General features: G+C 45.6%; 1 long non-coding RNA gene across 2 annotated transcripts in view; it reads right to left on the reverse strand.

Annotated features, from left to right (window-relative positions):
- LOC110401821 overlaps window positions 4,045-12,336 on the reverse strand; it is a 28,730-nt gene continuing 20,438 nt past the window's right edge. For both annotated transcript variants that reach the window (XR_002440633.1, XR_002440632.1), the window contains one exon: window positions 4,045-6,721. This is a non-coding gene — a long non-coding RNA (uncharacterized LOC110401821). The remainder of the gene's footprint in view (window positions 6,722-12,336) is intronic.

The raw sequence follows: 12,336 nt of genomic DNA on the forward strand, positions 1-12,336 counted from the left end.
TACGAGCAGTGTATCTTGGGCTGGAAAATCCCTCCTGTGCTTTTTGCTGCTTGCATTGAGTCCCATACAGGTTTGTCCTAACCTTGCATACAGCATCTCTCTTCGAGGAGAAATGCTTCTCGTTTGTGTGTCATTACCAAGATGCTGGGACAGCTTAGCAGCGAACCTGCCTGGGCTCTCCTTCCAGGAGACCGGCTCCCTCCTCTCACCCTGCAGCGCAGAAGGATGCAGAAGGACGGGATTTCGGCAAAGCCGGCCCCGCAGCGCCGCCCGCTGCCGTGCGGGAGGAGCACTTCCTGCACTGTCTGGCAGGGATTTGCTACAGGGCTGCTGAGCTGGACTCAGACCAGCTTGGATGCGCTGCTACCCACAAGATGATGGTACAACGTGGAGACGTACCCTCGCCTGGGGACATCAAGGCTGTCTTTTCCCCATTAAAAAAAATCACACCTTCCCATTTTCCTGAGCCTCCCAATTCCAGCAGCCTCTGGTGTGATTAAAAATCCATACCTCTTCAACACGACAAGCATCGCCCAGGAAAGGGCTAACAGGAGAGGCAGACCAATTGAAAGGACGATCGATACGCTCGCCTGGTTTTGATAGTAGGTGTCTGGAGGAGCTAAGTGCTGTCTAAACCCTCAATTACCCTTCCCTTGCCTCTCCCTGTCTCCTGACAATCACCATGCTCAAGCCCTCTTCAGTGCCTTGGAGTGGACTGGTGCCTAATAAAATCATACAGAATGCCAGCACATCCCTGCTACACTTCAGAAGGGCACTACTCAGTGCTGAGAAGAAACGTGGCGAAGGGAAAGTGCCCCCAGTTATGAGAGGGAAAATACGAGAAAATAAAATGAAAAGGCAGTTTTAAACAAATGCATTAAAAGGAGGTTTAAGATGTTTTAGAAAGAACGTTTCAGGTGAAGCTTTCAATGGCATTTCTCACTGCAGATGGGTACTTTTTCAAAAGTTACACAAGTGTCCTGCTTTTCCAAAATTTTGGGCACTTGGTGCACACAGGTGTCTAAAAGTGAACGCCTTTTTTGGTGGCGTGGGCTTTGAGAAAGCCCTGGAGAAAGGCAGCATGTGGAGCTTTGGAGCTGCTCCCTGTCCCCCATCACGACAGATCCCAGGGCTGGTACAGGGGCAGGTGGCCAGCTGCAGAGATTATCGGCGGTCACCCTGAGGCAATGCATGATCCAAATGAAACGGAAAAAATGAAAGAGGAAAAAGGGGGCAAGAGAGCATGATGTCAAGAGCAAACAAGGGACAGGGTGCCTCTGTGGGCTGGGGCTCTGCGTCCAGCTGGAATCAGCATGCTCATCTTCCTGGAAATTTGGTAGGAGAATGAGATTTCAGGCTCCCTTATGCCCATTTCCTCCCATTAAATGAATGAATGTTTACTGAAAGGAGGAGAGCTGTTCCAAGTCCTTCTCATTTCAGGAACCTGTTTCTTCCTTACGGACATCTCCTGGTACAAGGGATTGGCAGCACAGAGGACAGCAGCCAACCTGAGAGCTGCTGGGTTTTGTAATCTTCCTTGGACTGAGGCACGGCTTGCCCATGTGAGCAGCTCTGCTTTTCTGCCTCCCACTTCAACCCCTGCTGACCATCAGCATCCCATGCTTGGGCAGAGGGAAGCCTTAAGAGAGGTCAGAAAGTGAGGGAAACTTGCAAGATCAAGCACATTTATGAGAAATTCCTTCTACGGGCAGTGAGCCATGGTAAAACAGGGAGTGAGAGGATGGCTTGGATAAGTCTATTCTTACTGGAAATGCCTCTAATCAGAGTTCTTTGAGTCTTGGCAGAGTTTTGATGTCATTGATCATAAGGTAGGGTGGAGCTGGCAAAGGGGCTTTATATCTGCTTTGCATCCAAAGTAGGTACCATTGGTTTCTAGACCAGCTTCAGATCCTATTTTAAGGCAACCCATCCCTCTGAAGGAGGTTTCAGGTTAAGACCATCTTGCACACCTCTCCCAGGCACCACTTGAAAACACAAGAATAGTGTTTCTTTCAGCTATGCGAGTGGGGAAGTGGGAAGAAACAAAACACTTCCAGCATCATGCACAGCTGTGGCCTATGAGAGAAGGGATTCTGCTTGTCAGGTCTCACTAGCAAGAATAAAAGCCCAGAGACAGACCTATCTCCAGTCAGTCTCAGCTACAGCGAGACCAGAGAATAACCAAGAGATGACAAGACATGTTGGGGCATCAGTGGGGAACAACCTGTTTTGCTTACTGCATATTGGAGCCCTGATTGAGCAACACAGGACATAGGACAGGGAGAAGCACAGGGGACCATAACTACAGAAGTACCTTAGAAAGGCTGTGAATATGACATCTCCTGCTGCTGTTAAAAAAAAACCTCAGTATCTTCCTGTTCTTGGACCTCCAAAGCACCTTGCAGAAATGAACAAATATCAGCCATCCTCTCGAGAGGCCCCACAAGACTATGGAAGGAGGGGGAAGAGCGCTGCTGGAAGACAGCATCAGACAGGCGTGCCCAGAGGATGGGGTGAGATGCTTCTCCGTTATGACTCAGTGCAGGGCCCAACTTGGATCACTGACTCACTCTGTGTCACCACCAGCAGAGCTAACAGGCCACCTGGCATGTCACAAGCAACAGCTTGTTGCTTGGCCCCACGCTCATCAAACCCTGCCACCACTCCATCCCTGGGCTCAGGGCTGCCCTGAGGGCACTGGGGACCTGGGTGGGAGGTGGGAGGCTGATCTACTCCACTGATCCCTGGTGGGATGTTTCAGGGCTCCTTGAGATACAGGCATCTCAAACTTGGAGAAAGTTTCAGACACAACCTGAGCAGTCGGCCCCAAGAGAGGAGTGATACTGTTGATTTGGTAACAAAGCTGATCTGTAATGGCAATGGCAATTAAAAGAAAACTGAGACAAAAGCACAAAGTGGTCACTATACAAAAGTTGCCCTAGCAATTTGAAAGTGCATAGACAAGTTGGAGAGAGGGAAACGCTTCTTTTTCTTTTCTTTCTGTTTTTGTCTTTTTTTCTTTTCCCCTTCATTTTGGAGATTTTTTAGGTAGTTTCTGCAAGAGCATCTTTTTCAAAAGCACCTGATTAATTTTTCCTACCCTATCCTGTCCCGTTGAATTTTCACCTCTGGTCTCCACTATCTGTGGATGCCTCAGGAATGGACATGAGCACTCCAAATTGGGAGCACCATGAGGTGAAGATGGAGACTGGATTGTCTGCCCATCTGAGGTCTGCAGTGACCCTGCGTCTCCCTTGTCCTGGATGATGTCCTTGAGGGCTGCCACATCGTGTGGGACACGAGTGGGGTGGTGACCTGAAATATGCAGTGGGGCCACACCAGCTCTGCAACCTTTACTCATTTAAGAAGAGGGGATTTAATCCAAACATTGCTGTCTCTGATCAAACAGTGTCTAGGCAGAGACTTTCTCCATGCACGGCCAGGCTGAAAAGCAGAGTTACGTCATGGGGAACAACAGGCAGCTGTCTCTGTGCCCACTCTGTGCTGCTTATCGGCAGGGCAGTGAGTGGCTCCAGTTAGGGATGTATTTGCTTTGTCTGACTGTGGCAGTGAGATAGGGACTGAGGCATCCACTGCCAATGTCAGTGCTATAGATGTCGCTCCCACCCCAAACCTCCACTGGTCCAGCGCAAGGCCAGCTGCCTTCCTTCTCTGTGCTTTCATATGGGTCTGTCCTGCTTAAATTTGCTCGGGCCACCCCCATGTGAAGATCCACCTGAAAGCCCCCTTCCCACTTCCTAATCCTGCCATCTCTCTGAAAAGCAAAAAGAACTGCTCAGATTTCCCTCAGCCATTTGCAAAACACAGAACGCTGGGGTGAGAAGCTGGGATTGTCCCCAGCCTCAGCTCCCCTCACCCCATCCCCAGCAACTTCTTGGCCAATTTCAGGAATAAATGACTTTCCAAGGGTAGGGCACTGGAAGGGCTGATCTGGCTCAGCCATAGTTATCAGGTTATCAAGCACATTGATCCCACTCACATTTCTGAGCAAAGAGGCTTCAGCATCCTGAAGCCCCACAGCCCCATCCCAGAGCCTATGTGTCCTGGGTGGCCACCTTGGATCAGCTTCCAGGGCATGGTGACCTTGCTCTGGATGAGCCAACACTTGGGACTGGATGCTTGTTATGTCATGATGGGGACTGACTTTCTGCATTTTGGATGCCCTTTTGAAGTCTAGAATAGCAGATGTGAGTTTCTGCTCTTTGATTTTCCTTGATTGCAGTGCTGTCCCTTGCTTGTCAGGCGGCTTCTGAAATGATGGAGAGCCTTGGTCCCTTTCTCACAGAGCTGCCAAATCTGCAGTAGAGACAGCAGCTAGACATAAGGGATAAACACGGAGGAAAAAGAAATTTCTCAAGGATACTTGGTCATAGAAAAGTACATAGGCAGAGAATGTCATACAGGAGTCATTTGTCTTGGGAAGTGGATGAAAATTGTGCATTTTGAAGGTCCTTCAGCTCATCAGCTCACAAACTCAAATATTCAAAGGTTTTTTGCTCTGGTAACTTTTTATGACTTTCCTTGTTTTCTCCCCCATCTGCATCTCTCCTTCTTTTCTCTTTCCCAGCACACATCCCTCAGCTTTCTGTGTCTCCTTCTGCTCTGGTTCTCTTATCTGCCTGTGCCTTCCCTCATGTTTCTCCCAGCTAGAGAGAATGTTAAGGCACTTGGAGACAGGGTGAGAAGGACATTTGCCAGTTATTTTGATGCAGTCTTGAAGACCACATTTCAGCTTCCTTTAGCAGATGTTCTCCCCCCATGCTTATGCACTTATTTTCTCAGGAATCAAAAAACGCCCTGAGCTTTCTATAGGGTTCGTTTTTGGAGATGCTGTTCAGCATTCCTACAAAATATAATCAATATTTGTAGCAAAAAACTACCATTAAGTGCAATACCTGAGGTCTTAGATAGGATGAGCCTGGAGCAGTTGTGCTGAAGCCAAAGGGATAAATCTTTTTACACCCAAAGTAGTAAATTTTCCAGCATAACAAACTTATGCTAAAGGAAAAAAATGGAAAAGATGACAATTCGGGGAAAGATCCTTCTTCTTCTTTTATTTTTTTTTAAATCATGGGAGCCTTCATTCATCCCAGTCATGCTAAATGAGTGACTTGGGAAGCGGAGATGTGGTTACATCCTGAAGACTGCTGGTTCTGTATCAGCCAAACAAACTGTAGGAAAGTGTTAAAATAACCTTCTGCCATCCCATTATCAAAAAGAAAAGAATAAAAAAGGAGATAATCCTTGTTTAAATATCACAAGCAGCAGCTGAGTCAGTGGGAGCTTTAGACTGGAAATGTCAGGGAGGAATTTAGATTTTCAGAGCAGTTGCTGCTCTGCAATTATCATAAGTCACTTACAAGGACCCCTTGTCTCTTGTTGCCCTCAACCACACATTTGCAGGGAGGGGGAGCAGAGACAAAACACATGGCCCTACTGGTGACTGATAAGGAAAACCAAATGCTATCCCACTTAAGGCACAAGGCAAATCCCCTCAGGCTACAGCCAGGCTTCTGGGACTGCAGGTCAGACGTAAGCAGGCAAAGGCAAACCAATGGGAGAAGCAGGGAAGCAATATGAGAAAAAGGAGAAAATTGAATGTAAGCTCGTCCCCCAGAAGGCATTTATTTGCTTCTGGTGCTGTTTGGGGTGTAAGAATGAGGAGGTTTTTTCTAGGTTCCTATTCTGTCTCTGACTCCTTTCCTCTTTTAAAAGCACAGCTTGTTGCAATCTAGCACGTCCTTAATGTAAATTAAATCAGTGAACATACTGTTAACTCTCTTGACACAGACACTGCCCCCACGAGCGTGAGAAAGGGGAAAGGATGAGCACTTAAATCTCATAATTTCCACTGCATTACGTGATGCAGAAACACACATTTTCCCAGTAGGTACATGTGAGAAAGTTAGTCTTCCTCTGCAGGGATGGTGTGGGGTTGTTTGAACCCATCTTTTCTCAATAAAAATGTCACGTTTCAAAGGCCAGCTCTTGTTTAGGTGGAGGGCAGAAGAACCTCAGCCATCCTGTGATGGTGGGAAATAGCAGGGGTCTGTCATGCCATCCTGACTGGGGACAGCAGGCACTGCTGCTCCAGCTCTGTGCTTTGTGGTTGCGGGTCACAGATGTCACAACTGTATCTCCTCCATATCTCCTGCAGCATGTTGGTGTACAATCCCCATTAGTCTTACTGTCCTGTCTCTGTGTCTGATAGGCACTATCTTCAAGTGAAATAACCCATTCTGCTCAGGAAACTTTAAACAAGGGGGAATATGGCTTCCTGAATGCTCAGCGGGTTTGCTCACTCTCACTATTAAAAAAATCCATCTCTTACTACTAACTTGAACTTTTATTCTTTACCTAACTTTCAGCTACTGATGTATTCTCTTCTCCAATGGATTAAAGTATCTGTATTTGTAGAGAACTGTCCTACCACTGGGAGAACAGGAAATACCATACTGTAGACCCTTTGTTCCACGGTGTCAACCCAGTAGCTTAATGGTAGAATTACTGAAGTCAGACATATCGTACCAGTGTAGATCTCAGACTCTTCTTTCTTTACTTTCCATGACTATGGATCAATAAAACACTGTTGATACACTTTGAAGATCCAGAAGACAAGCACAAGGCTTTGATGAGTCATCCTCTTAAGCCTGCCGGGAGACATGAATCTTGCCATGGGTGATACATTTGCATTCTTCCTCTAAAAAAGAAAAGGAAAATGTTTTCTCATCCTTTTCCCAGTGCACTTGCTTGATGGCTGCTTGTCAGGAATGACAGACAAGATCCTGAACAGCTATGAAATGACAGAAAGGCAGTGGCTTCACTGTGAAATGCTGGTGCCAATTTCCTGTTTTGAACTGGTTGTGTCTACGTAATAGATCTCATCCATCTGATGCTGAATGCAAGGCGCTGTTTTGCCTATAAACAGAACTATGAATAAACATTTGTATGAAGTCAATATGGTGACATTTTCATAGGTCTGAGACCCTCTGTGTGACTCCTAATGCTAAAATCACATCAGACCTTTTGTCTGACAGGCAGATGGCTTTTATCCTCCAGTGCCAGAGGAAAGAGGGAGTTAGAAGTGAATGATTTTACGTACATGTGGTAGGCTCACTGAACTGTATTGCACAAGTCCACTTGTTCTAATGAGTTAGATAAATTACGTCTTACTGCATGGCATGGGTGGATGAGCAAGAGGGGCATGATCCCAACTTTCTCCTTTTGTCTAGAGAAAGATGCAGAATCCAGGTCCCCGCAGACCTCTTAGTGCTGGGACTTCAAAGGACTTGGAGAGAAAACAATCAATAACATCACTTCCTTCTCTGTATGTATTTAACAAGGCAAAAGCTCAACTGGAAATCAAACTACAGGCAATAGGAGTCATTTCTCAGGTTTCAGAAAGCAAGCTGAATCCTCCACTGCCCTGAAACCTCTTCTGGTCAAGTTGGCCTAAGGAAGGCATCACAGAGGATGGCTTTCTTTTAGCGTTGAAATGGGAACATTGCTCCCAAAGGTGAGGTCAGAAGATGAAGATGCCTGAGGGTGACAAAGAGGTGTGGATCTGCCTTCAGCCGGAGGACACAGATCTGAAAATCAAAACGCTTTGGAAAATGTGTAGTGTGAAGCCAAAGGTGAAGAGCTGTGGTGGGACACAGGACTGGAGCAGACAAACACAATGGGCAGCAAATCAGGTGACTGCCTTGGAACCAGCAGCGTGGCCCAGTAGCCCTGCCTCACCTTTTTGGGGCTCATCCTTCTGAAAGCAATCTGGAGCAAATGCTTCCATTGATTTCTACATCCATTGCCCACTATTAACTGTTTCTTCACAGTTGTGCTGACAAGAGTGGTAGCTACAGCTACAAGCAGCCTTAAAACAGAAGGAAGAGTTAAATGACTTGCCCCCAGCCATACAGCGAGCAGTCAGAAATGCACTGCCACGTTTTCAGCGCTGCTTGTCGGCAATAGAATTAGCACCAGACGTTTGATTTTTCTTGCCATAATGTTTCTGATGCTCTCGGGCTCTTGTTTACTCATACAACACTTTTTTTTTTTTTTCCCCAGAAAAGCAAATTCACTGTCAAACTCAATGTTCAATAATTCTGTGCCAGATTTCCATACAGTAATTACTGATTCTGCAGGATTTTTTCCCCAGTCTGGGAATTCCTAGACTCCCTCCTTTCCTCTCCTCTCAAAAGGCTGCAACTTCATATATTTTAAAAGAAAGTTGACTCCAGAGCTAGGAGAAAAACCTTGGGTATCACAGATATAAATTAAAATCACAAAGGCTGGCCATGTAGGAGGAAACCTGCTCCAACACATGTAGGAGGCAACTTTCCACACAAAGATGAAATTCCCTAAAGACTTTGTTAAACAATTTGTCCACAAGTTGAAATATGGAGGGACGGAGGTGTCAGCCATTATTTTTATGACCATTTAACATGGCACGCTCCAAGAGACAGTGCATTTCATTCCACCCCCCTGCTCCTGGCTGTCTGTTTGCTGCCCACGTTTCCAAAGAGAAAATTGCTCCTAAGTGCTTCCCCATTGATCCGAGACAAGATGGTTATTTTGGATTCTGCAGTGGCGGGTGAATCATCAATACAATGTTTTTGAATTTACACTTGTATGTTCCAGACCCATTTCCTGATGCAGAAATGGAGGGATTGCTGCTGCTTTTGTTTCTGAAAACTGAGGGCTAAATAACCGTTCCTAGGGAGAGGGAAGTGCTGAGTTTTTCTCCATTCAAGCAACCTTCCTTCCCTCTGAAAACTTATTCCTCAATAAGTTTTGCCTGAAATCATGTTATTTTCCTCTGGAAAGTTGATTTCTGTAAAAATTTTTCAGGATTGCAATTTCAATATTGACCAAAGAGAGGAGATTTGATTTGGAAGCAAAATATGAGCAACACAAACAGAAACTGACACTGAACGTAGAGCTGTGAGATCAGTGAGCCCCAGGGTCCAAAGCCAAAGATAAGGGAGCATTTTTGACATGTTATAGGAATATTTTCAGATTCAGTTAAAAACTGAGCTGGCCATCTGAAATGTGAAATTTCAGATGCAGAGGTTTGCACTTAGTTGCTGAAAGGGTGTTGGTTGTGACCCTTAAGTCATTGGATTTGCGTCTGTGGGCAGAGCAATCCTGGACATCATACTTTAAAAATACAGTAATACATATCATGGCAAAAAGGCACTGGAGGTTTCACAGCCCTACTCCATCTCCTATAGCAAATTATTTTCTGCCACTTGCATGTGTGTGTGTACTTGTGTGTGTGTGTGTTTTCATTTTGCCCTGGGATTCATCCACGGGTTGGAATAACAAATCCTACAGTGGGGCTCTTCATCTCCCAGGGGCCACCTCTGCAACTTGGGGAACAGCAGACCCCACACCTGATCCATCCACCAGGCCAGATCTGAAGCTGTTAAACCTCACCTGATCCAGCAGTGCTTTTATGCCCAGGTTTCAGAATGCATCTTGGAACCCTTACCAAGGAAATACACAGCTCTATTCCTTGCAGTTCCCCTTTCCTTAGGCTCATCTGTTGTGAGTTTGAGCACAAAGGCTAGTGTTTTCCAGATGATAGAATACTGCAAAGTTAAGAGGTAGATGTGGATTTTAATTATCTTTTTTTTGTACTGCTGATGCCCCAGCTGTAGAGGCTGCAATGACGTGGAAGTCTAAGGTGTCATTATGGGTTATTAAACTTTGAGACACTCAGGAGTGTTGAAAAAAGATGAGGACAAAAACCATCTCTTGATGGAGCTGGCTAACCACTGCTGTAATTACTTCATGTAGCAGACTGTAATTATTCAGGCTATGGAAGGAAAGAGGGAGAGGGTGTGAGTAGGTGGGACAAAGAGCAACAAGTGGACCTGGTCACCCCACAAAACCATCAGGATTTTCCCCAATTGTGATGGGAGATGGCAGCTCACTTTCAGAATGGTGGACACAGTCCCTTTCTTTGGCCCTCGGTGGGACACTGCAGCTCAAAGCCTGTCCCTGAAGCAACCTGGGCCAATAGAGAGCTCCCCATCGTCACTGGGATGGCATCACCTCTGTCACTGATTCCCCCTGGAATTCTTATCAAGGCCACAGACTGTTGCATGAACATCGCTCCAGCACCCATGATGATGGATGGCAGTCTGGCAGATGGAGGTTTTTCTCTTGGTCTATGCACCCAAAGTGCAGTGTACAACAGTGTTTGCTGTTTGTGCTTTATGTCAGATAAATCCCCTAAAACACGCAGCTGGTTACACAAAGCACTCACACATTCACAGACAGTCATATGGTTGGAGCCTGAGGAACAAAGCACTAATGAAGACCCATCCATCCGTTGTATTTACTTCATAAAGCTTCCTAAATGCCCCTCTTTCATTAGAAAAAGTCAGTATTTAGTCAACATACAAAAGCCTTGGTGTGGGAGCAGAGCCATAGTTTAACCAAATAGGCTCGCACTCCTAAAAGTCATAGAATCACAGAAGTTGGAAAAGACCACTAAGTCACCATTTAGTCCAGCCCCAACCCATCCCCACTAACCAGTGCCACATCTCCATGTTTCTTGAACACCTCCAGGGACATTTACTCCACCACTTCCCTGGGCAGCATGTTCCGATGCATCACCACTTTCTGAGAAGAAATTTTTCCTAACACCCAGTCTGAACCTTCTCTGGCACAACTTGAGGCCATTCCCTCTAATCCTATTGCTAGTTACATGGGAGAAAAGGCCGACCATCACCTCGCCACAACCTCTTTTCAGGTTATTGTAGAGAGCGATAAGGTCTCTTCTGAGCCTCCTCTTCTCCAGACTGAACAATCCCAGTTCCCTCAGCTGCTCCCCATAAGACCTGTGCTCCAGATCCTTCACAGCTTTGTTGCCCTTATTTAGAAACACCCCAGGGCCTCAGTGTCTTTTTGCAGTAAGGGAAGTTGTGTCCGATATCAGCAGAACTTGCACATAAACCTAAGCAGGAGGTTTACAGAGATGCAGATGCTTTGCCCTTGCTTTCATAGGAAGCAGGACTGCATTTTGGCTCTGCAGAGCCTCTGTGCTTGACAGCATTTCGGTACAATGTGGGACTCTCGTCACCAGACAGACATGGGGTGACAGATTAGCAGGGCTTAAAAGAAGGTAGGAGTTGTATGCCTAATTTATCATCCCTATAAAGAAGAGGAATTAAAAATCAAGGGCTTTGTGATGAACTAAGAAGAGCTGATGAGCTTAAATAGAGTGCTGGATTTTACAAGGAGAGAAACAATATGTAATGAAAAAAAGGAAATCAGAATACATACTCAAAGCAATCCCACCTATTTGTACAATAATCTTGAAAACTTTCCTGATGTTATCAGCTCCTTTTAAAGCCTGCATTTGTCAGAAGAGCCCTCACATGTGATCTCTGAATATGTTACAGCCTGCAGGAAGGCTGGGTGGCTTGTTCTGTTCCCATATTTATTAAAGTACTTTATCCATTTTCTCAGTTCCTCATGTGAACTGACATTTTAAGGCTATCCTTTCAGTAACTTGATTACAGATTTGAATAAGAGGAATTTGCTTTGATGGCTGATTTTAGGTTCATCATCCTTGGCAAATGGTGTTCTAAAAAGACCTTTAAACTAAATTAATTACTACAAATAAAAGATCTATCAAAATGGTTGCGCTTTTTGATTGTAAGAAAACAGAATGAAGAAAACTTTTGTCCTGAGATCGAACTGAAAAGCTCAGACCAAAAGTGTTGAAATTCTGTATTCTACTTGTTGCTTTAAAAGATAGGACAATTCATCCAGAATGAAAAGTTTATTTGATATTCAAATATGATTGCTGTAACTCTCCTCCTTCCCAAATCTGCCTTTCTTTCCTATACAAAATCCCAGGGAAGTTCTCCCAGTCTTGAAAAGCACTAGCTTGGTGCTGGAAGCTGCTGCCAGTCATAGAATCATAGAATCAGAAAGGTTGGAGAGATGGCTAAGGTCATTGAGTCCAATCATCAACCCATGTCTGTAACCACTCTAGACCACAACCCTCAGTGCCACATCTCCATAGTTCTTGAACGCCTCCAGGGATGGTGACTCCACCACCTCCCCGGGCAGCCTGTGCCAATGCATCACCACTCTTTCTGAGAAGAGATTTTTCCTAACATCTCAGAGGCATTTGGCCTCTGAGGCACTGCAGCAAGAATAGCAAAGCCCTTGGATGTCAGGATGCAGAGGTGGGATTTCCCCCATGTTATTTTCTTCACAGCCTTTTTCTCCTCTGAGGACACAAAGGGCCTAATCCTGCTGGCTTGCTGTCAGCATGCCATAGCCAACTCAACTCAG

The sequence above is a fragment of the Numida meleagris genome, chromosome 6 (genome assembly GCF_002078875.1).
Source record: "Numida meleagris isolate 19003 breed g44 Domestic line chromosome 6, NumMel1.0, whole genome shotgun sequence".
Taxonomy (NCBI): domain Eukaryota; kingdom Metazoa; phylum Chordata; class Aves; order Galliformes; family Numididae; genus Numida; species Numida meleagris.